The 25,306-nt window shown below is 35.9% G+C and overlaps 1 protein-coding gene and 1 pseudogene across 1 annotated transcript in view; both read right to left on the minus strand.

Moving 5' to 3' along the window:
• Positions 1-25,306, minus strand: part of HDX (highly divergent homeobox) — a 284,176-nt gene that overhangs the window by 29,904 nt on the left and 228,966 nt on the right. Inside the window, exon 10 of the transcript XR_004622468.1 lies at positions 20,656-20,728. The gene's annotated coding sequence lies outside the window, so the exon portion shown is untranslated. The remainder of the gene's footprint in view (positions 1-20,655; positions 20,729-25,306) is intronic.
• Positions 16,534-17,021, minus strand: LOC100481965 (annotated as a pseudogene).

The following is a 25,306-nucleotide window of genomic DNA, read 5'->3' on the forward strand; positions in this document are numbered from 1 at the left end:
ATCGGTAGGGGAAGAAAGGGATAAAGAAAAGGGGGGTAATCAGAAGGGGCAATGAAACATGAGAGACTATGTACTGTGAGAAACAAACTGAAGACTTCAGAGGGGAGGGAGTTNGGAACTGTGAGAAACAAACTGAAGACTTCAGAGGGGAGGGAGTTGGGGAATAGGATAGACTGGTGATGGGTAGTAAGGAGGGCACGTATTGTATGGTGCACTGGGTGTTATACGCAACTAATGAAGCATCAAACTTTACATCGGAATCTGGGGATGTACTGTATGGTGATTAACATAATATAATTAAAAAAAAAGAAAAAAAAAAGAAGTCACCAAAATCCTAGAGGAGAACACAGGCTATAACCTGTTTTCCATGAGCAGTAGGAATTTATTACTCAGGAATTCTCTGGACACAATGGTAAGAAAAGCAAAAACAATATATTGGGATTTTATGAAAATAAAATATTCTGTACTGCAAAGGAAACAATAATCAAAACTGAAAGACAACCTTCAGAATTGGAGAACACATTTGCAAATGACCTCTCTGATAAAGGGTTATTTTCCAAAATATATAAAGAACTTATAAAAATGAATATCCATAAAAGAAATAACCTAGTTAAAAAATGGGTGGAAGACATGAATAGACATTTTTTCCCAAAGAAGGCATACAAATGGCTAACAGACACATGAAAAGATTCTCAGCATTACTCATCATCAGGGAAATACAAATAAAAACTACAAATGAGATATCACCTCACACCTGTCAGAATCACTAAAATTGACAATTCAGGAGACAGCGGGTTTTGTTGAGGATGCAGAGAAGGAACGCTCTTACACTGTTTGTTTATGGTGCAGCCACTCTGGAAAACATTATGGATGTTTCTTATTTCTTAGGTATGAGAAAGAAAGAAATCTTGCCATTTACAACGAGCTTGGTGGAGCTAGAAAGTATTAAGCTAAGTGAAATAACTCGGAGTAAGACAAATACCATATTATTTCACTCATATGTGGAATTTAAGAAATAAATCAGATGAATATATGGAAAAATGATTAAGTCAATTCAGGACAGTCACTTAAATTTACAGAACAAAGTGATTGCTACTCTAGGGGAGTTTGTCAGGGGGTGGGTTAAATAGGTGATGGGTATTAAGGAAGGGACTTGTCATGAGCACTGGGTCTTGTATGTAAGTCATGAATCATCAAATCCTACATCTGAAACTGATATCACACTGTATGTTAACTAAGTGGAATTCAATAAAAACTTGAAGTAGAAGAAAAACAAAGGAAAATGCTTAGCATTTAACATAGAAGGCAGAGTGTGAACAGAAAGGTCATAGATTTTGAAGCAAAGTTCTGTAAGAATCTGTATGACTTCATGGGTTTGGCATGTGATCTGGACCTTGAAATATGGGCAGAATTTGGGCAAGTGGAAATGAGATGAGAAGGTTATAAGCAAAAGTAGTAGCATGAGCAAAGGCTTAGTGTTTAGGATGGCATATGTACACTTGGGAAATCCTGATAGTCCAATAGAACTGGAGCATAGGATTCAGATCAAACGAAAATTGTTGATTTTGTATGGCTTGGAATACCTGGGCAATCCAAGCAAACTATATTCATGTCTGAAGAAAGAAGAGTTTTGTACAGTATTTTTGGGAAGCTGGGGTTAAGATATGATGACTTTGAAGTTTACCTTGGACCCATTATCTTCCTCATCTTTTAATGCTGTCGTCAGTGTTATTTTGTTTAAAATCCAATTATAACAAAACGTCAGGTCCTAGAGATCAGTTTTATTTGTAAATCTTTTCTTAATCTGGAGAAAACTGTTCTGGCATTTTTGATGAATCTGTGTTTTTTGTAGCAATGGAAAATCTGAAATAAATCAGGAAAAGAAGAAATAAGACATTTCCTTTTGTTATTTGGTTTTCATGTTTCTGACCAGATATTTCCTTATATTCTATGTTATTTTAATTTCCATAAATCAGTAAAAATCAAAGAGAATCAAACTCTGGCTAAGGAATTGTAAATGAGATTCTGAACAAATGCCTTCCAAAATACTAATGATCTGAAAAAAATGGTATGAGGAAGTCACTAGAGTCAGTCTTAGCTTGTTGCCCAATGTCAAGGCTAGTAGTGATGCTTTCTTAGAGGAATACATGTAAATATGAGAATTCTTTTCATCTTTAGGAGAGTATTATCATGAGAGTTTCATTTTTCATTGTAGTTCCACTTTATTTATACACACACACACACCTGACTAATAAAACATTTGGAAATGAAGTCTGTTAGGTTATTTCATTTCCACTGAAAACATTATTTTATTTTATTTAAATTCGAGAATGAAGAAAGATGGCAGATGAGTAGGGGAACCCATTTCAACTGGTTCTCTGAATTTAGCTGGGTATCTACCAAACCATTTTGAACACCCATGAAATCAGCCTGAGATGTAAGAATATATACCTGGATTTCTACAAGCAGAAAAGTGACTGCTTTTTGCAAGGTAGGATGTGCAGAATTGTGAATCTATGGGGAGATATTGGAAGATAAACAGAAAGGGATGGAACCTCCATAAGATGGCTCCTGGAAAGTGATATAACACTGGAGCCAAAATTGGAACCCTTATAAATATGCTCTAGGGAGAGACATCACTATGAAAGGGGCTCTGGAAATGAAAAGGCAGAATTCTAGGTAGGGCATTGTGGTCTCAGGATATGAGGAGATGCAGAGCAAAAGGGAGGGCCCTGAACCAGTAGAGAACCTGAACAGTGGAGCCAGGAAGCAGGTTATGGTCAGCTAGCTCAGGAAGGGACTCTCAACTTGCATTGCCATAAACTGCAAGACGGGCCAATCGATTATCACTCTTCTCCTGGGCAGCCTGAAAAAATCTGGAACTTGCACCCCACTGGGCAAAAACTCACAGAGTGGTAGTGACCCAGAAAGGGCTTTAGAGCAGTTCTCCAACATGATCCAGGAGGTTTGGGTGCACTCGTGATCCCATGTCTGCTTTTGGTTTTAGAATCACAAAGGACAGTGGAACTCCTGGGTCCTGTGGTTACCCCTGAAAGAGTTGCTGGGGGTGTGCACTGGGGAGCCTGAGCCCCCCCCATTGCATACAGAAGTGGAGACTGTCCTGGAGGGTTTATTAAAAGGCAGGCTGAATTTTCATCTCTGGGCCAGAGGTTTGGCTTCAGCCATTTTTGCTCTGATCCTCTGAAGAGGGGAGGAAAACCCCCAGGGAACAAAAACCACGCAGGAGACCACACAGAATATGGTTTCCACTGAGCTCATCCCACTGACAGGCAGTGGGGCACCCCGGCACAGGCACAGTTACCTGAGAAACAGTGTGGCACACCCCTCCCCCAGAAGACAGGGTGGAAGAACAGATGGACGACAACACTATGGATCCCATAAGACTATAAAATTCCAGGGCAAGGTGAGAAATTATATATTGAGCTGCAGGTGTGGCTTCACAACTTGTTTATTTTTTAGAGAAAATTCTTCTTTTCTTTTTGTTTTTCTTATACTTTTTTGTTTGTTTTTTTTCTTTTTACCTTCTCATTTCAGCTAGATGTTTATCATATCAACTTATATTTCATAGTAGCTTTTAAACTTGTATTTTCTCACACATATTTTTATACATATATGCTTTAATGTAGTCATTTTTCACTATTAAAATTTACATATATATATGTTTTACTTTCCTTATAATTTTGGGATGTAGTGTCCTCTAACACACAGATGAAAATATATCCTGGAACAACTGAAACACCCTCTTTTGTCCACACGGAGAGATTATAGCCCTCCTCCATTATTTTTAATATTTAAGTTTTAAAATTTTATTCTTGTGTTTCATTTTGGCTTTGCTTTTTCAGGGTGGATTTGGAACACTCCGGATTTTGCTAGGGTGCATCTTCCTTGGATTGTGGTTGGTATTTTGGACTATGCTCATTCACTCAACCATCTCTCGAAAGAATGACCAGGTGAGGAACTCTCAACAAAGAAAAGAACCAGAGACAATGTCCTCTGACACAGGACTAATGGATATGGATATAAGCAAGGTGTCAGAAATAGAATTTAGGAAAGCAATCATAATATCAGTGGCTAGGCTTGAAAAAGCATTAAAGACAATATAGAATCTCTAAGAGCAGAAATGAGATATAATCAGCTGAACTAAAAAAAATGCTATGAATGAGATACGGTCTAAATTGGATACTCTAACAGCCAGGGTCAAAGCAGCAGAAGAGGGAATTAGTTATCTAGAAGATAAGCTGATGGGAAGGAAGGAAGCTGAGGAAAACAGAGATAGGCTGGAATTAGCACATGAGAAAAGGATTGGAGAGATGAATGATACCATGAAACATTCCAAAATCAGAATTATTGGGATCCCCAAGGGAGTGGAGAGAGAGAGAGAGAGAGAGAGCTAGAAGTTGTATTTGAGCAAATCATGCCAAGAATGTCCCTAATCTGCAGAAAGCAATAAGCATTTGAGTCCAAGAGGCTGAAAAGACCTCTCCCAAAATCAATAAAAATAGATCAACACCCTGACATATAATAGTGAAGCTTGCAAATTATACAGCCACAGAAACAATCCTAAGAATAGCCAGGGAGAGGAGGTTCCTTACATATGGAGGGAGGAACATCAGAATAATGTCAGATGAGTCTGCAGAAACCTGGCAAGACAGAAAGGGCTGGCAACACATATTCAGTGTACTAAATGAAAAGAACATGCAGCCAAGAATACTTTATCCAGCAAGGCTGTCATTCAGAATGGATGGAGAGATAAAGACATTTCAGGACAGGCAAAAACTGAAAGAATATGCTACCAGCAAGCCAGCCCTACAAGACATATTAGGGGGTATTGTGTAAATGTAGAGACACCCCAAGAGTCACAAAGACCAGAAGGAAACAGAGAAAATATATAGAAAGAAGGACTTAAATGCAATACAATGGCACTAAATTCATATCTTTCAATAGTTATCCTGAATGTAAACGGGCTGAATGTTCCCATGAAAAGACACAGGGTTACAGTTTGGATAAAAAGCAGGACCCATCCATATGCTCTCTGAAAGGGACTCATTTTTAACTTAAAGACACCTCCAGATTGAAAGTGAGGGGATGGAGATCCATCCACCACACTAATGGACCTCAAAAGAAAGCTGGGGTAGCAATCCTCATATCAGACAAATTAGATTTTAAACCAAAGACCACAGTAAGAGATGCAGAGGGATACTATATGATACATAAAGGGTCTACCCAACAAGAATATCTAACAAATGTAAATGTATATGCCCCCAACATCGGAGCAACCAATTATATAAACCAACTAATAACCAAAATAAAGAAACTTATTGATAATAATGCATTACTAGTAGGAGACCTCAACACTCCACTCACAGCAATGGACAGATCATATAAGCAGAAGATCATCAAAGAAACAAGAGCTTTGAAAGACACATTGGACCAGATGGACTTCAGAGATATATACAGAACATTGCTATTTAAAACAACAGAATATTCATTCTTCTCGAGTGCACATGGAACTTTCCCCAGAATAGACCACATACTGGGTCACAAATCAAGACTCAACTGATACCAAAAGATTGAGATTATCTCCTGCATATCTTCAACCACAATGCTTTGAAACTGGAACTCAATCACAAGAACAAATTTGGAAGGAACTGAAACACTTGGAAGTTAAAGAGCACCCTGCTCAAGAATGATTGGGTCAACCAGGAAATTAAAGAAGAACGTAAACAATTCATTGAAACTAAAGAGAATGAATATACATTGGTACAAAAACTATGGGATACTGCAAAGTGTGTCCTAAGAGGGAAATACATAGCCATCCAAGCCTCTCTAAAAAAATTAGAAAAATCCCAAATGTGCAAGTTAACTTATACCTAAAGAACCTGGAGAAAAAATCACAAATAAAGCCTAAACCAAGAAGGAGAAGAGAAATAATAAAGACTAGACCAGAAATCAGTGAAATAGAAACCAGAAAAACAGTAGAACTGATCAACAAAACTAGAAGCTGGTTCTTTCAAAGAATTAATAAGATCAATAAACCTCTGGCTAGACTTATCCAAAAGAAAAGGGAAAGGACCCAAATCAGTAAAATCATGAATGAAAGGGGAGAGATAACAACTAACACCAATTAAATAGAGACAATTTTTAGAAATTATTACCAGCAACTATATGCCAACAAATTAAGCAATCTGGAAAAAATGCATGCATTCCTGGAAACTTTCAAACTACAAAGACTGAAACAGGAAGAAACAATCTGAATAGACCAATAACCAGTAAGGTAATTTAAGCAGCAATCAAAAAGCTCCCAAAAAACAACAGTACAGAGCAAGATGGCTTTCCAGGGGAATTCTACCAAACATTTAAAGAAGAAATACCTAACCCACTGACACTGTTTCAAAAAATAGAAATGGAAGGAAAATTTCCACTCACTCTCTGAGGCCAGTATTACCCTGATCCTAAAACCAGACAAAGACTCCATAAAAAAGAATTACAGACCAATGTACCTGATGAATATGGATGCCAAAATACTCAACAAAATCCTAGCCAATAAGATCCAACAGTACATTCAAATGATTATCCATCATGACCAAGTGGGATTTCTTCCTGGTGCAAGGGTGGTTCAACATTCACAAATCAATCAACATAATAGAGCACATTAGTAAAAGAAAAGACGAGAACCATATGATCCTCTCAATTGATGCAGAAAAAGTTTTTGATGAAATACAGCATCCTTTCCTGATTAAAAGTCTTCAGAGTATAGGGATAGAGGCTATATACCTCAATATCATAAAAGCCATCTATGAAAAGCCTACAGTGAATATCATTCTCAATGGGGAAAAACTCAGAGCTTTTCCTTTAAGGTCAGGAACACGATATGGATGTCCACTCTCACCACAATTGTTCAACAATTGTGAAATACTAGAATTCCTAGCCTCAGCATTTAGGCAACAAAAAGAAATCAATGGCATTCAAATGGGCAAAGAAGAAGTCAAACTCTCTCTCTTCACAGATGACATGGTACTTTATGTGGAAAACCCAAAAAACTCCACCCGCAAATTACTAGAACTCATACAGCAATTCAGCGACATGGCAAGATACAAAATCAATGCACAAGAATCAGTTGCCATTGTATACACTAACAATGTTACCTGAGGAATGAGGAAAGAGAGATTAAGGGATTGATTCCATTTACAATAGCTCCAAAAACCATAAGATACATGAGAATAAACCTAACCAAAGAGGTAAAGGATCGAAATTCTAGAAACTAGAATACATATGAAAGAAATTGAGGATTACAGAAAGAGATGGAAAAACATTCCATGTTCATGGATAGGAAGAATAAACATTGTTAAAATGACTATACTCCCCAGAATAATCTACACTTTCAATGTAATCTCTGTGAAAATACCATTGACATTTTTCACAGAGCTGGAACAAACAATCCTAGAATTTGTATGGAACCAGAAAAGACCCAAAGTCATCAGGGAAATATGTTGAAAAAGAAAACCAAAGCTGGTGGCATCACAATGTCTGACTTCAAGCTATATTACAATGCTGTGATCATCAAGGTAGCATGGTATTGTCACAAAAACAGACACGTATATCAATGGAACAGAATAGAGACCCTAGAAATGGACCCTCAACTCTATGGTCAACTAATCTTCGAAAATTAGGAAAGAATACCCAATGGAAAAAAAAAAAACCTCTTCAATAAATTGCGCTGGGAAAATTGGACAACTATATACAGAAGAACGAAACTGTACCATTCTCCTTCACCACACACAAAAGTAAGCTCAAAATTGATGAAAAACTTAAATGTGAGATAGGAATCCATCAAAATCTTAGAGAAGAACATAGGCAATAACTTCTTCGACATTGGCCACAGCAATTTCTTGTAAGACACGTCTCTAAAAGCAAGGAAAACAAAAGCAAAAATAAACTTTTGGGACTTCATCAAGATAAAAAGCTTTTGTACAACAAAGGAAACAGTCAACAAAATTAAGAGGCAACCCACGGAATGGGAGAAGATATTTGCAAATGACATTACAGATAAAGGGCTGGTCTCCAAGATCTATAAGGAACTCTCAAACTCAACACCCCAAAACAAAGAATTCAGTCAAGAAATGGGCAGAAGACATGAACAGACACTTCTCCAAAGAAGACATACAAATGGCCACAGACACATGAAAAAATGTGCAACATTACTAGGGTCACAAAACAGGTCTCAACTGATACCAAAAGACTGAGATTATTCACTGCATATTCTCAAACCACAATGCTTTGAAACTGGAACTCAATCACAAGGAAAAATTTGGAAGAAACTCAAACAATTGGAAACTAAGAACCATCCTGCTCAAGAATGATTGGGTAAACCAGGAAATTAAAGAAGAACAAAAGCAATTTATGGAAACTAATAAGAATGAAAAGACATTGGTCCAAACCTATGCGACACTGCAAAGGCGGTCCTCAGGTGAAAATACACAACCATCTAAGCCTCACTCAAAAGAATAGAACAATCTAAAATGCAGTCCTTATATTCTCACCTTAAGAAGCTGGAGATAAAGAAAGGGGGGGTAATCAGAAGGGGGAATGAAGCATGGGAGACTATGGACTCTGAGAAACAAACTGAGGGAATCAGAGGGGAGGGGGTGGGGGAATGGGATAGACTGGTGATGGGTAGTAAGGAGAGCACGTATTGCGTGGTGCACTGGGTGTTATATGCAACTAATGAATCATCGAACTTTACATCAGAAACCAGGGATGTACTGTATGGTGACTAACATAATATAATAAAAAAAAACATTAAAAAAAAAAGAACAAGAGAGAAACCTAAAAAAAAAAAAAAAGAAGCTGGAGTTAGAACAGAAGAACAGACCTAACCCATGCATGAGAAGGCAGTTGATCAAGATTAGAGAAGAGATCAACAAATTAGAAACCAGGAGCAGAGTAGAGCAGATCAACAAACCTAGAAGCTGGTTCTTTGAAAGAATAAATAAGATTGATAAGCCACTGGCCAGACTTATTCAAAAGAGTAGAGAAAGACTCAAATTAATAAAATTATGAATGAAAGGGGAGAGATCACGAGCAGCACCAAGGAAATAGGAAGGATCATTAGAAACTATTATCAACAACTATATGCCAATAAATTGAACAACCTGGAAGAAATGGATGTCTTCCTGGAAGCCTATAAACTTCCAAGACTGAAACAGGAATAAATTTATTACCTAAACAGACCAATTAATCATGAAGAGATTGAATTAGTGATCAAAAACCTCCACAAAAACAAGAGTCCGGGGCCTGACAGATTCCCTGGGGAATTCTACCAAACATTCAAAGAAGAAATAATACCTATTCTTCTTTTCAAAAAATAGAAACAGAAGGAAAACTACCAAACTCATTCTATGAGGCCAGTATTACCTTGATCCCCAAACCAGGAAAAGACCCTATTAAAACAAGAATTACAGACCAGTATCCCTGATGAATATGGATGCCAAAATGCTCAACAAGATCCTAGCTAATAGGATCCAACAGTACATTAAAAGGATTATCCATCACGACCAAGTGGGATTCATCCCTGGGGTGCAAGGGTGGTTCACCGTTCGCAAATTGATCAGTGTGATAGATCACATTAATAAGAGAAGACACAAGAACCATATGAGCCTCTCAATAGATGCAGAAAAAGCATTTGACAAAATACAGCATCCTTTCCTGAGGGTACATCCCTCAATTTCATAAAAACCATCTATGAAAAGCCTACAGCAAATATCATTCTCAACAGGGAAAAGCTGACAGCCTTTTCCTTAATGTCAGGAGCAGGACAAGAATGCCCACTCTCACCATTATTGTTCAACACAGTACTAGAATTCCTAGCAAGAGCAATCAGACAACAAAAAAGAATAAAAGGTATTTAAATTGGCAAAGGAGAAGTCAATCTCTCTCTCTTCACATATGACGTGATACTCTATATGGAAAACCCAAAAGACTCCACCCCCAAATTACTAGAACTCATACAATTCAGTAATGTGGTAGGATACAATATCAATGATCAGAAATCAGTTGCATTTCTATACTTGAACAATGAGACTGAAGAAAGAGAAATTAGGGAATTGATTCCATTTACAATAGGACCAAAAAACATAAGATATCTCGGAATAAACTTCACCAGAGACGTAAAGGATCTATATGCTAGGAACTACAGAACACTAATGAAAGACACTGAAGGAGACACAAAAACATGGAAAAACATTCCATGCTTATGGATAGGAAGAATAAACACGGTTAAAATGTCTATGCTACCCAGAGCAATCTACACTTTCAATGCCATCCCAATCAAAATACCAATGACATTTTTCAAAGAGCTGGAACAAATAATCCTAAAATTTGTGTGGAACCAGAAAAGACCCTGAATCACCAAGGAAATGTTGAAAAAGAAAAACAAAGCTGGGGGCATCATGTTGCCTGATTTCAAGCTATACTACAAAGCTGAGATCACCAAGACAGCATGGTACTGGCACAAAACCAGATACATAGACCAGTGGAACAGAATCGAGACTCTAGAAATGGACCCTCGACTTTATGGTCATTAATCTTTGACAAAGCAGGAGAAAACTTCCAGTGGAGAATCCTGGATTTGATTTTCACTTCTATCATTTATTTATCATATGCCTAGAGGCAAATCTTTTAATTATTTTTGAGTTTTAGTTTCCTCATCTAAAATTGGAAAAATAAGGCTGCCTTGTCTACCTTAGGGTGTTGTCACAAGAATCAACAGAAGAATGGTATGAACACCCTTGGTAAACTGCTGTTTAGGTATAAAAAGTTATATTTTTTCCTCTTTGAGCACCATATCCAAAAGTACATATTTATATTGGTTAAAGTTAAGCTGCTAAAAATTGTCAAAGAATTATTGTGGAAATTTAAGGAGGAGAAACTATTTCAAGAGAAAGACAAAAATAACAACAACCAAAAAAAAAACATTCCCCACACCCTTGCAAAACCTCACATACAGCAATGCATTAAAGAGGTTCCGGGTCAACCATGTTTGGTTCTGGATGGTCTTTTTATTCTTCTACTCTCCAATTCATCAATTTTGCTTTGAGTTTAAATCATTCATAAGTAGGCTGTCCTTTAGGGGTGAGGATTATCACTCTAAGCTTCAGGATTTCTGTGGAGTGTCGGGCTTCACTCTAGGAACTTGGAAGTTACTGAGATGCTAACTTTAAGGGAGAATATGATGGCTCCCTTAGATTACACTTTAACAAGAAAAGGTCTGAGTACAGTCCATAAACTTTCCCACTAGATTAAACAGACTGCAATATCCATATGTGTAAAACTGGTGCCCATCTTATTCTTAATTGTGTCAAACTATCTGGCATATTGTAGATGCTTTAAAATATTTGTTCACTGATATTTAGGCTATAAACAATGAGAAAGACATTCTACCTCTAACTAACCCTTCTAAATTTATACATTATTTTATGTTTTATTTTTTGTTAAAGGTCTAATTTCATCTAAGTATAAATGAGGAAAGGCAAGGGATGTAAAGCACAAGTGTTGGCCTGAGGGTCACAATCAGTGTATTTTTATGCAAATTAGAGAACAGTGACCCCCTGGCTATATTAGTTCTAACAGGATGCCACTTTCAGGCTGTCTTTCATTCTCAGGCTGCAAATCTTGGCAAGTGGTGCAAAACTTCATTTCAGCACCCCTTTAATCCCTTGACTCGGTACCTGAGTACAGTGTGCAAACTGAACAACAATATGCACCATCACTACCCCCACTGTTATCACTCTCCCTTAGAGATAGCCCATACCTTTCTAGAAATAGCTCTGATAACTACTAATTACTTCTTACAATTTACTTTTCTGCCTGCTAGAAATTTCTTAATCTTCTGGTTTGACCTACATAACTAAAGCATTGACAATTTAATCTTTACCATTCCCTTTTGGTAGAGGTAAGCATATTTCTAAAGTCTCCATCTTTTGAAGGACAATCTGCAGACTGTCTAGGGTCTAATTAATCTTTCTGCAACTGTGCAGGATGTTCAAGTATGCAGGCATAAATTGGAGATATTGCAGGTTCAGTTCCAGATCACCACAATAAACTGAATATTGCAATGAAGTGAGTCAAATGGTTTTTGTGTGTGTGTGTTCCCAGTGCATATAAAAGTTATGTTTATACTATACTATAGTCTACTATGTGTGCAATAGCATTATCTCTAAAAGATATACCTTAATTTAAACATACTTTGTTGTTAAAAATGCTAACTATCATGTGAACTTACAGCAAGTCGTAATATTTTGGTGTGTGGAGGGTCTTGCCTCCATATTAATGGCTGCTCACTGATCAGGTTGGTGGTTGTGAAGGTTAGTGTGGCTGTGGCAATTTCTTAAAATAAGACAACAGTGATGATTACCATGTTGGTTGACTCTTCCTTTATAAACAATTTCTCTATAGCATGTGATGCTGTTTGATAGCATTGTACCTACAGTAGAAATTCTTTCAATACTGGAATTCCATCCTCTCAAACATGCACTGCTTTGTCAACTAAGTTTAATATTTAAATACTTTGTTGTCATTTTAATAATATTCACAGCATTTTCACCAGAAATAGATTGTCTCAAGAAACCACTTTCTTTGCTTATCCATAAGAAGCAACTCCCATTCCATTATAGCTTTATTATGAGATTGCAGGCATTCAGTCATATATTCAGGCTTGACTTCTAATTCTAGTTCTATTGCTATTTCCACCACATTTGCAGTTACTTCCTTCAGTTTTGAACCTCTTTAAGTCATCCATGAGAGTTTCAATCAACTTCTTCCAAACTACTGTTAATATTGATATTTTAACCTCTTCCCATGAATCACAAATGTTCTTAATGACATCTAGAATGGTGAGTCCTTTCCAGAAGTTTTTTAATTTACTTTTCCCAGATCCATCTGAGGAATCACTATCTATGGCAGCTATAGTCTTATGAAATGTATTTCTTAAACAAGACTTGAATGTCAAAATTATTACTCCTTATTCCATGGGCTGCAGAATAGATGTCTTAGAAGGTATACAAATAAAGCTCATAAATTCAATAACCATCTGTATGCTTAAAATTCCCACATCTAAACCTCTACCCCCAATTCTTTCTCCAACCCACATAGCCAACTCTGTATTTGGTAACTCCTCCTGACTATCCTACCAAAGTACATTTACTATCAATTATGTCCTCTGAATATCCTTTAAATTCATTCACATGTTTCACATTAAAATATGATTACCACTTTCTCTCTGTGTGTGTGTCCTGGATTTCTTCAATAGCTTCATTTGGAATTTGCAAACTCCAATTTTTTTTTCTCTCCCATCCATTTTTTACTCAGAAACTAGAGTGGTTGTACTAAACCCCAATTAGATCATGTCAATCTTTTACTTAAAAATCATCCAAGTTACCCATTTTGCTTGGGAGAAAAGTCAATTGCCCTAACATATATTCAATGCTTTTTGGGGCACCTCACTGGCTCAGTTGGTGGAGCATACAACTCTTGATTTCAGGGTCATCAGTTTAAGCCCCACATTGGGTGTAGAGCTTACTTAAAAAAATAGTTATTCCTCATTTACCAGTGTTTCCAAATAATAAAAACAACATTAATCTCATTGTACATTTCCATCAGAACTCTTGGGTGGCCAGGTACATTGTCAATGAGCAGTAATATTTTGAAAGGAATATTTTTGTCTGAACAAAAGGCTTCAGCAGTGGGATTAAAATTTAGTAACCCATGCTGTTAACAAATATGCTGTCATTCAGGCTTTGTTGTTTCATTTTTAGAGCACAGGCAGGGTAGATTTAACATAATTCTTAAGGGCCCTAGGATTTTTGGAATGGTCAGCTGGCATTGGCTTTGATTTAAAGTCACCAGCTACATCAGCCCAGAACAACAGTCAGCCGTCTGTTCTTTAAAGCTTTGGAGCCAGGCACTGACTTCTCTTAGCTATGAAAATCTTAGATAGCATCTTCTCTCAATATAAAGCTCTTTCATCTACATTGAAAATCTGTTGGTTAGTTTTGCCATCTTCATTAATTTTCTTAGCTAGACCTACTGGATAACTTGCTGCATCTTCTACATCAGCACTTGCTACTTCATTTTGTACTTTTATGTTATGGAAAGAGCTTCTTTCCTTAAACCTCATGAACCAACCACTTCTAGCTTCAAACTTTTCTTCTTCAGCTTCTTCACCTCCCTCAGTCTTCATAGAATTGAAGAGAGTTAGGGTTATGCTCTGAATTAGGCTTTGCCTTAAGGGAATGTTGTGACTGGTTTGATCTTCAAGACACTAAAACTTTTTTTCCATATCAACAATAAAGCTGTTCCACTTCTTATCATGTGTATTCACTGGAATAGTACTCTTAATTTCCTTCAAGTACTTTTCTTTTGCATTCAAAACTTGGCTAACTATTTGGTACAAGAGCCCTAGCTTTCTGTCTATCTCACCTTTTTAGATGCTTCCCTCTCTAAGCTTAATCATTTTTAGCTTTTGACTTAAAGTGAGAGACATGTAACTCTTCTTTTCATTTGTACACTTAGAGGCCACTCTAGGGTTATCAATTGGCCTAATTTCAATATTGTTGTGTCTCAGGGAATATGGAGGACCAAGGAGAGGGAGAGAGATCAAGGAAGGTTGGTTGGTGGAGCAGTCAGAATGCACACAACATTTATCAGTGATACTCACCATTTTGTATGGGCATGATTTGTGGTGCCCCAAAGCTACTACAAGAGTCACATAAAAGATTCCTAATCACAAATCACCATAACAAATACAATATTTTTTTAATTTTGAAATATTGTGAGAATTAACAAAATGTGACACAGAGATGCAAAGTGAGCAAATGTTTTAAAAATGGTGTGATAACCTTGCTTGAAGCAGTGTTGCCACAAACCTTCAATTTGTAAAACATTCAATACCTGTGAACTGTAATGAAACCATGCGCAATAAAATGAGATATGTCTGTAGTTGTAATTTTTGACAGTTTGCTTCATAGCAAGGATATAGATGAAGTCATACTTAATGCCTTCTGAAAACAGAGGGCTTTTTTTTTTAAACTTGTTCTTAAGAATTTAAGATGTGGAAAGTTTATTTGCACAGAAATTTAGAGCTTTATAAGGGGAGTAAACAACTATGTTTGATCATTCCTAGACAAGGTATTAGTTGCACAGATCACATTCTAATAGGATGCCAAATTGAAAAAAGAAAAAGATGTGGGAGCTTCTATGCTATGGTTGGACTGTCTCAGCTTCTCTAATGTGCAGCTCTGGCTCCCTTTATTGTATAGAAATCCAGAGAAACACCATTAGTAGCTCTACTGACTCCTAAGTGATACGATTTCCTTCCAGGTGCAACAATTTCAGATATTCTTGAAGAGAGTAATCAGGCTGGTTTAAAGTCTGGTTATGAATTCAAATGTGGAATTTTTGGAAAGAACCAGGGCAGTTTGACACAGGAAAATGCTTGTTATGGACGGAAATTTGACATGTGAATGGAGAGAGAGGCCATGTTCATTGCCTTCAAGTATTTTAAGGGATTTCACGTACAAAAGGGGTATTTCTCTGTATCACTTTAGAGGGCAACTTTTGGATCAATTGGTAGAAATTACAGGAAGTCAGAATTCAGTGCTTTAGAATGATTAAGGGATGTCACAGTGGAGTAGACAACTTACTTTTTTTTTAAAGATTTTTTAAAATTTATTTATTCAACAGAGATAGAGACAGCCAGCAAGAGAAGGAACACAAGCAGGGGGAGTAGGAGAGGAAGAAGCAGGTTCATAGCAGAGGAGCCTGATGTGGGGCTCAATCCCATAACACCGGGATCACTCCCTGAGCCGAAGGCAGACGCTTAATGCTGTGCCACCCAGGTGCACCTAGATAACTTTCTTAAGGAGTGATCTCCCTCACTAGAAGTGTTCAAGTAGAAGCTGAAGGACTCCATGACGGTGATATATATATATATATATATATATATATATATATATGATGTATCACTGCTGGGACCTGTAGATGTGTGTATGTTATATATGTGTGTGTATATATATATGTGTGTGTGTGTATATATATTAGTTTAAATGCCTTTTATTTTTAGACAACCTACATGACATGTATTTCTTTTTTTTTTCCTAGAAAACAATGACTCCATTCCAAATAAAATCAAGGTCAAGGGGTGCCTGTGTGGCTCAGTCAGTTAAGCATCTACCTTTGTCTCAGTTCATGATCTCAGGGTCCCAAGACAGAGCCCTACATCAGACTCCCCGCTCAGCAGGAAGTCTACTTCTCCCTCTCCCTCTCCCTCTGACCTTCCTCCTGGCTCATGTGCGTGCTCTCTCTCTCAAATAAATAAAATCATAAAAAAAAGGTCAAAATAAATGAAGAGTTCAAGATGACATCAGTCCCATTTTTCTAAGTCCTGGCTTTGTGTGGATAAAGAGCAGCAGACAGTGATGACAATAGGTGATACATCCAAAATAATAGCTAAATTCATTAACATTTTTCCATTTCTAAACCATCCTTAAAAAATCATATATGGGATCACACCATTCTCCTGGTAGCCCAGCAGAGCAACCATGCCCCCGGATTTATTTTTCACCAATAAAGAACTAGCAATTTTTGAATGTGATGTGCAGCCCTTGTCATAAAAGGTTTTACTATTTCTGACCTCTGTTCTTCAAGTTTGCCTTTGATTAATTTCATGTGATCTTTGATGTACTTCTTGTAAGGTTGTTTTGGTTTTTTTTTGTTTTTTTTTTTTTTTTGAAGCTGGTTTCCTGCAAATTAGTGTGCTTCAGTACCCTCACCCTCTGGACCTTCAGTAGAGGCATTTGCATCAGTGAGCAAGTCATTAATTTTACCCTTTTTCTACTGACCATCTTCCCCTCCACCTCCAGACACAGCCCATCTGTGATCTCCAGGATCTTGTAGATGTCAGAGAACATCTCATCATGGCTGATGAGGTCCCTATAGACGATCATGACAGTGGCTAGAGATGACAGACACGCTAGCTTAGTGGGAGCCAGAAGCTCTGAGCAAGTTCAGTACAGCCAGAGCCACCATTGCAGGGAGCATGGAGCCAGGGGAAAAAATGCCAGTGATATTTGAAAGGGTTTCTTTGTTGGCTTAAACATTGATCTGAAACTGTTTAAAGTCTTTTATTTTATTTTATTCTTTTTTGAAGCTGTTTAAAGTCTTTCAAGTCTAAAGGTCTAAAATTAACCTGGTGAATTTTGTCCATAAGATTACTATTTTTTGAATAAGGTATCACCATCAATAAGCATTTTTGAGTGACTATTGTATTCAGAGTGCTGTGCTAATTCTTAAAATTATGTATATGCTTATCACTGTTTATTATTATTATTATTACATTCTGGTAAAAGACTAAAATCCTCCAGCCCTTAAGATAGAATGTGTAAAAGTCTGCTTTCTAATCATTGTATATTGTGATTCCATTTTGTTTCTGGGAAGTGTAAAAAACAAAACAAAACAAAAACAAGAACACAAGAACTACTAAATGTGTGAATGGTAATGTTACCCGCATGGCTGCTTAGCATGTAGGTGTTTCGTGCAAAGAGTTTATGACAGTAAACACAAGATCACTGGGTTCTATACTGGCTCCTCGGTCCTCAACTAACTCTTAGACCTTGGGCAAATCACTTTTACAATGATAAAAGAGGTTTAACAATATTCAGTTCTAAAATATTTCTCTGCTACGTTATGGTTGAAAATGCTATGGAGATTCAAGAATATCCAAATTCCACCACATCAGTCACCCTCTTCTCCACTTTGATGCCACTAAAGTAGAAATCATATGAGAAACAAAGGCAAATGAGAAAGCCAAGTGTGACTATATTAACTGCACTTGTGAAAACCTAGTACTGAGATTAGTGTAAAACTGGTTGGAAAACAGGCTTAGACGAGAAACTTAATGGAGATAGGTCTCTTCCCTGAGCCCAAATCAGCTAGCAACTGGCTGTATACTAAAGCAAACTGATAAGATACACTTGAGAAGAGGTGAGCAGGCATTAGTGGGCCATGCTGTTTGGTTCATGGAAGCAGAATGTAAAAAAGCTTGAGAGAGAGAGAGAGAGAGAGGAGAAAAGAGACAGAGACACCAAACATCAATGATATTTTCATACACAGTTATTTCACCCACTAGCATTAAGTAATCCAATTATTGTCCTAGAATCTGATCCATCAATTAGTGCCACTCCTATTTGTGGATTATTGTTATGTGGTGTGTGTGAGTGTGTTGCTTTAGATAAAATTTTAATGTGGCCTTAGAAACCTATATCTTCATCAGAGTTTGTACATAGTGTTATCCAGACATGGTTTGAGGGTTTGTGTTAGTTACCAGGTGTTTTGCTCTAATACAGAATCTTTTCTAATTTCCTGAAAAGCCAGACAAGTATTGATTCATGAGCAACCAAATCGGTCTGGGGTCACTGCCATGGTAGTTAGGTATGGAGTAGTCACTTTTTATTTTATGATGAAAGGACTAAAACTTTCAAGAGTTTGGAAGTCTTCAATTTAAGATAAGAACTTAAAGTTTAGGATTTTTATATCTGCACAAAGACTGACAGAGATAATAAAGCCCTTAAAATTATGAAAATTATTAATAACACTAAATCACAGAACAATGGAACTATGCATATTCATTACTTGAAATATTAACAGACAGTTTTTCTGAGTATGATTTAAGGACTACTTACATCTGCAATCATGTGGGTAAATCATAGGGTTAAAAAAAGCAAAAAGCCCAAGTCTTAGGTTTTCAGAATTCCTGGCTATGAGGCCCATAAACTTGCATTTTAAATAACCACCTTCCTCATGATTCTTATGCACTTTTAACTTTGAGAACTAGTGCTTTAAAGAGGTGGTTTTAGAACCAGTAAAATAAAGTATTATTCTATAGTCTAGTATGATGGAAAGCACAGTGACCTGGGGAGTAGGAGACCTAAGATCTAGTCCTAGCTTTACCCTTATCATCTATGAGATCTTAGGTAGGTGATGTTATCTCTCTGCGCACCATTTCCTCTCTCTATACAATGAGAGATTTGATCGGGAGGAATTCTAGGGTTTTCTTCAGCTCTAGCACTGTATAAATCTACACACAAGGCATTAAATTAATTGAACTTGTTCCAATAGTTCATAAGCCTATCACCTAGCACGATGCCTGGCACATAATATGAATTCAATAAATATTAATTATGTGAATGCAGACAGAAAATATAAATACGTTCAAACAGAAATTAAATAAGTTTTCAGGTGATAGATATGTAATGGACAATGCATTAAGGTAAGCTGGGAAAATATTTGGGAACTATCTTTAAACCCGTGAAGACAAATTATACATATATTTCCCCACATCATTTATTGGTAGCCATCAGGGATGAATACTTTATTGGATTCAACAAATTCAAACTTACTTCCTTCCCACAGGTGAGTTCTACCAAATATTTATTTTTATTATTTTTTTATTATGTTCAGTTAGCCGCTGTATATAGTACATCATTTTAGTTTTTGATGTAGTGTTCAATGATTCATTAGTTACGTACAACACCCAGTGCACATCAACTTACCTTTTTACACAAAGTTTCTTTCAACAGCTACCCCTTATTTAGGTCCCCTCCAAGCAACCCTCCACCAACCTCTTAGCAATCACACCATGTCATTTAACATTCAATTTGTAGGCTCTCTTGTTTGTTACATTTTATCCATTTAAACTAATGTTTCGAAGTACACCAAGCTCCTGGAAGCCAGGGGAAATACTCCTTTCTATATGACCCTCAGAGCCTATATATTGTTGAATATATAGACAATCAATGAGTACTCTATTAAAAGATGTTAATCATTTGCATTTCTGTAGAGCTTTGTAATTGTAAAATGCTTTTTAAAACTAGTTCATTTGATTCTTGCAATCCCTGTAAGAGGCAATCAAAGCAGATATTATTATTTCCATTTCATAGGTGAAGAAATTAAGGCTCAAAGAATTTACAGCAGCTTGAGCAAAATCACATAGCTAGTGCTCTTTCTTCTCTACCACACTAGAGTGTATCTTATTGGAGAGATATGTTGGAGCATAGGTTTTAGGATCCATAAACTTTCCATCTCAAGAATTTCAGTCCCTTCTACTAAATATGTTTCCACTAGAAAAAGCCAAAAACAAAAAAGGACAAAAGCCTGGAATTTTGTAATGTTCTAATTAACACGAGTAGAAACATTAATTACTGGATAAGTAGCTTTATCATCTTTTGACCTTGATATTGTCTTGGCTCTAGGGTTTTCTAAATTCTTGCACCCAAGGTTTTTTTCTTCCTTGTTTCCAGCAAGCATTTGTATCCAAATGGGTTACTGTTTCTTATCTGAGTAAACCTGAGGTCTCTTGCCTTTTATGTCTTAAACTTTGGGTATGGTTTTCATTGCTGTTTTTCCAGTTAAAAATATGTGCTAATATTTTAAAAATGGAAAATGAATGCAAAAATTTATGAAGCCATGTAAGAAAATAAATCCATTGAAGTCTTTATCTAGTTTCTCTAGCATGTAGGTTAGTAGATTTAGAAAAAATACCATACAGTATGTAGCCTTTTGTGTCTGGTTTCCTTTACTTACCATAATGTCTTTGAGGTTCATCCAAATCATTGCATGTATCAATAATCTGTTCCTTGTTTCACTTGATTGGAAACTAAAAATAAGCCAAAACAAAGCATGTAATCTAAAATTTTTGCAGGTAATTTCAAAGATAAGTGTCAGAAATTTACCCGCATGCACATACATTAAGCTGGAAATAAACATTTGATATATAGACAGTAAAATGACTGCTTAAAGAAATATCTTTTTCCACAATGAGTGGTTCACATAAGATTATAAAACTGTACCTATACAGATAATGGGGATCAATAAGAGTGGATATAATGTTGTACAACATTGATATTTTATTCAATGCAAGATAATATATCTGATTTGCCCAGTTCCCATGTCAGCTCTTTGATAGTGAGGAAGGGCAATTAACTCTTAAGGCAGTAAGACGACCACTGAGGGCATACCAATAAAATTGTGCTGCCCTTTAATGTGACAACTTTTCTAGTAAGATACTAAATGTAGTTGAAATTATTTTGAGCTGTGTTTTGATTATCTTAAATGTTTGTATTAAGCCATTTCCACTCACGGCAAAATTGGTAGGTGGAAATTGTGTTTGGTTCCTTTCAATCTTCTTTTCTGTTAAGTACTGATAATAGCATTGACTGACATTTACCAAGCACTTACTTAGTGCTAGGCACTATGCTAAGCACTTTATGATAGGTTATCAAATTCCTCACAATAACACTATGAGATAGGTGCTATCATTATATTTTGCAAAGAAACTGAAACACAGAGAGTTCAAATAACTCACCTAAGACCTTACAGATAGTGTTAAAACATTTGAACCTGTGACTTAACTACTAGAATATTCTACCCTAAACCCTGCGCTATACTACTGTATATGCATTTAGCCTTTTAGATTTGAGTCTTAAACTCCTTCTCTCCTGCCCATAAGCCATTTAGTGCCTTTCATTGTTATTCCTCCCTCAAGACTTCTAGAAGGTCTATATTACCCTCTTTAGTTTTAATCACGCACCTTACCAACTATCCTTCTTTTAGTGTCCTGCTTTCAACACAATGCTGTAAAATAATGCAGCTGACTAAGGTATGGTAATGAATACATCATAGAATAATCTATATTTAGGAATTATTGCATTGTATACAGAATTATCCCCAATGAATTATTACTAATAAACTTCTAGCAGAATCATGGTGGGGGATAGAAATGAACAGGGGAACCTTCCCAAAATCCAATATTTTATGCCATCTAAGCAACATAAAAGTTGACTGTATCTCCCATGTTTTCCTCCTGGTCCTCAGTTACAAGTGAGAGACTGCAAGACAAGATTAGGAATACAGGTACATGGTGGCTTTGTAGCAGAAGGGTTTTTTTTTTCCCTTTGTATAAAGTAAATAATCTGAATGGAGGTCAAACTTGGGTCTCAGAATGTGCTCTATCCAATTTAAGCTAATAAGCATTATTGACACCAGTTCCTACATTATTGAAACCATACATTGAATGGTCTCCTAACAGCTTGAAAGAATTAATAAGGTTGCCTAAAGATCTTTTAACTAGGGTATGACCTAAGTACTGGGAAATTTTTGTTTTATATGGCTTAGATCACAAAGGAAATCACTTGATTGTCATAGTTTTGGTGCATAATGTAATAAAAGGGAAATATAAATATTGTTGTTTCACAGCAAAATCCAAAATTGGCAAAATTTCCCAAACGTCTCAAACTGTCTGAAACAGAACACTATAACTTTTTTTAAAAACCAGTCTTCATTATTTTTGGTGCAAGTGTAAATGAGATTGTTTTCTTTATTTCTCTTTCTGCTACTTCTTTATTAGTGTATATAAATGCAACAGATTTTTGTATATTAATTTTGCAAACTGTGACATTACTGAATTCATTTATGAAGTCTAGTAGATTTTGTTTTGTTTTGTTTTCTTGTGGCTTTTTTTTTTTGGTGTAGTCTTTAGGGCTTTCAATACATAGTATCATGTCATCTACAAATAGTGAAAGTTTTACTTCTTTCTTATTGATCTGGATACCTTTTCTTTCTTTTTGTTGTCTGACTGCTGTGGCTAAGACTTCCAGTACTATGCTGAATAAAAGTGATGAGTGGACATCCCTGTCTTATTCCTGATCTTAGAAGAAAAGCTCTTATTTTTTCAACAGTAAATCTGATGTTAGCTGTGGATTTTTCATACATGACCTCCCTTATGTTAAGGTATGTTCCCTCTAACCCTACCTTTTGGGGTTTTTTATCATGAATGGATGTTGTACTTTGTCAAATGCTTTTTATGCATCTATTGGAATGGTCATATGGTTTTTATTCTTTCTTTTGTTGATGTGATGTATCATGGTGATTGACTTGCAAATTCTTTGCATCCAGAAATAAATCCCACTTGATCATAATGAATGATTTTTTTAGAATGTATTGTTGGATGAAGTTTGCTAGTATTTTATTGAGGACTTTTGCATCTATGTTCATCAGAGACATTGGCCTGTATTTCTCCTTTTTTGTAGTTTCTTTACCTGGTTTTGTTATCAGGGTAAGCCTGGCCTCATACAATGAATTGGATTCTTTCCTTCCTTCTTAGTGTTTAGAATACTTTGAGAAGAATAGGCTTTAATTCTTCTTTAAATGTTTGGTAGAATTCACCTGTGAATCCATCTGGTCCTATAGTTGTTTTTTGGTTGTATTTTGATTACTGATTCCATTTTATTGCTAGTAATTTGTCTGTTCAAATTTTCTATTTCTTCCTGATTCGGTTTTGGGAGTTTATATGTTCCTAGGAATTTACCCATTTCTTCTAGGTTGTTCAATTTGTTGGCATATGATTTTTCATAATATTCTCTTGTAATCTTTTGCATTTCTGTGGTGTTGGTTTTTATTTCTCCTCTTTTATTCCTGATTTTATTTACTTAACTCCTCTCTCTCACTGCTTTCTCTCCCCCCCCACCTTTCTCTGTAATGAGTCTGGCTAAAGCTTTATGTAAGTTTTATTGGTCTTTTCAAAGGCCCAGCTCCTGGTTTCATTGATCCATTGTATTGATTTTTTAGTTTCTTTCATTTATTTCTGCTCTATTATTTATTATTCCCTTCAATCTACTGGATTTGGGTTTTCTTCTTTTTCTAGATCCTTTAGGTGTAAGGTTAGGTTGTTTATTTGAGATTTTTTTTCTTGAGGTAGGTCTGTATTGCTAAAATCTTTCCTCTTAGAACAGCTTTTGCAGCCTCCCAAGATTTTGGACCAGTGAATTTTCATTTTTATTTGTTTTCATATATTTTTTAATTTCCTCTTTGATTTCTTGGTTGACCCATTTGTTGTTTATGTTTATGTTTATTGAAACATTATCTACAATACCTAAGATATGGAAGCAACCCAATTGTCTATCCATAGATGAATGGATAAAGAATAGGTGGTGTGTATACATATACAGTGGAATATTACCCAACCATAAAAAAGAATGAGAACTTGCCATTTGAAACAACATGGATGGATCTAGAGGGTATAATGCTAAGTGAAATAAATCAGTCAATGAAAGAAAAATAACATTTGATTTCACGCATATGTTCAATTTAAGAAACAAAACAAATTAACAAATAAAAGAAGAAACAAACAAAAAACAGGCTCTTAAATATAGAGAACAGACTGGTGGCTGCCAGAGGGAAGGTCGGTGGGGAAATGGATGAAATACGTGAAGTCATTTAATAGTATACTTTTTGTGATGAGCACTGAGAAATGCCTAGAATTGTTGAATCTTTATGTTGCATACCTGAAACTAATATAACACTATATGACAATTATACTTACATTAAAACATAAATAAATAATAATAAAAATCAGTCATAGTCTTTAGAGAAAAATTGGAATTGCATTCCAACTTGCTTCAAAAAATCATTACTCAAGTACCTGTTGGTTTATGCAATATGAGATCTTTCACACCTAAAAATGATATTCATTTTATTTTTCAAGTTTAGAATAGCTTGCTAGTATGGTGAAAAAATATTACTGGGGTAGAAGTATTAAGAAGTATCTTGTAACTTGCAACCAAATTATAGCAACTTTATTATTGTGAGGGTAAAGAAATAACATTTGTTTTAAACCATATGAGACTCTTGACTCCGGGAAACAAACTGAGGGTTGTGGAAAAGGAGGTGAGTGGGGGGATGGGGTAACTTGGTGATAGGAATTAAAGAAGGCACATGATATGATGAGTACTAGATGTTATATTCAACTAATGAGTCATTGAACATTATATCAAAACTAATGATGTACTATACCTTGGCTAATTGAATTTAAATTTAAAAAAATCTAGGGTAAGAAGTATAGTTTTTTGATGTAAAGCAGATACGTATTAATTCTCCAGAACAGATGTAATTTAATCAGTGGAATTTTTGCTTTTTTTCTCATATAAATTTTAAAATTCTCCCTTTAAGTCCAAATGTAATTGGGAGTAAAATACTTGGTGACAACTGATTCATAGGAATGCTATCAATATTTTATTAAGAAAAAAGCAGGACATATAAGAGCATATTCAGTATAATCCCCATGTTGCTGAATATACTTAATATGCAGAAGAAATGACTGGAATGAAATATACTAAGATGTTAACAATGATTATTATGAGGATTTGGGGATTGCAAGTGGTTCTGTTTTTCTTTATAC

Source organism: Ailuropoda melanoleuca, chromosome X, assembly GCF_002007445.2.
Source record: "Ailuropoda melanoleuca isolate Jingjing chromosome X, ASM200744v2, whole genome shotgun sequence".
Classification (NCBI taxonomy): domain Eukaryota; kingdom Metazoa; phylum Chordata; class Mammalia; order Carnivora; family Ursidae; genus Ailuropoda; species Ailuropoda melanoleuca.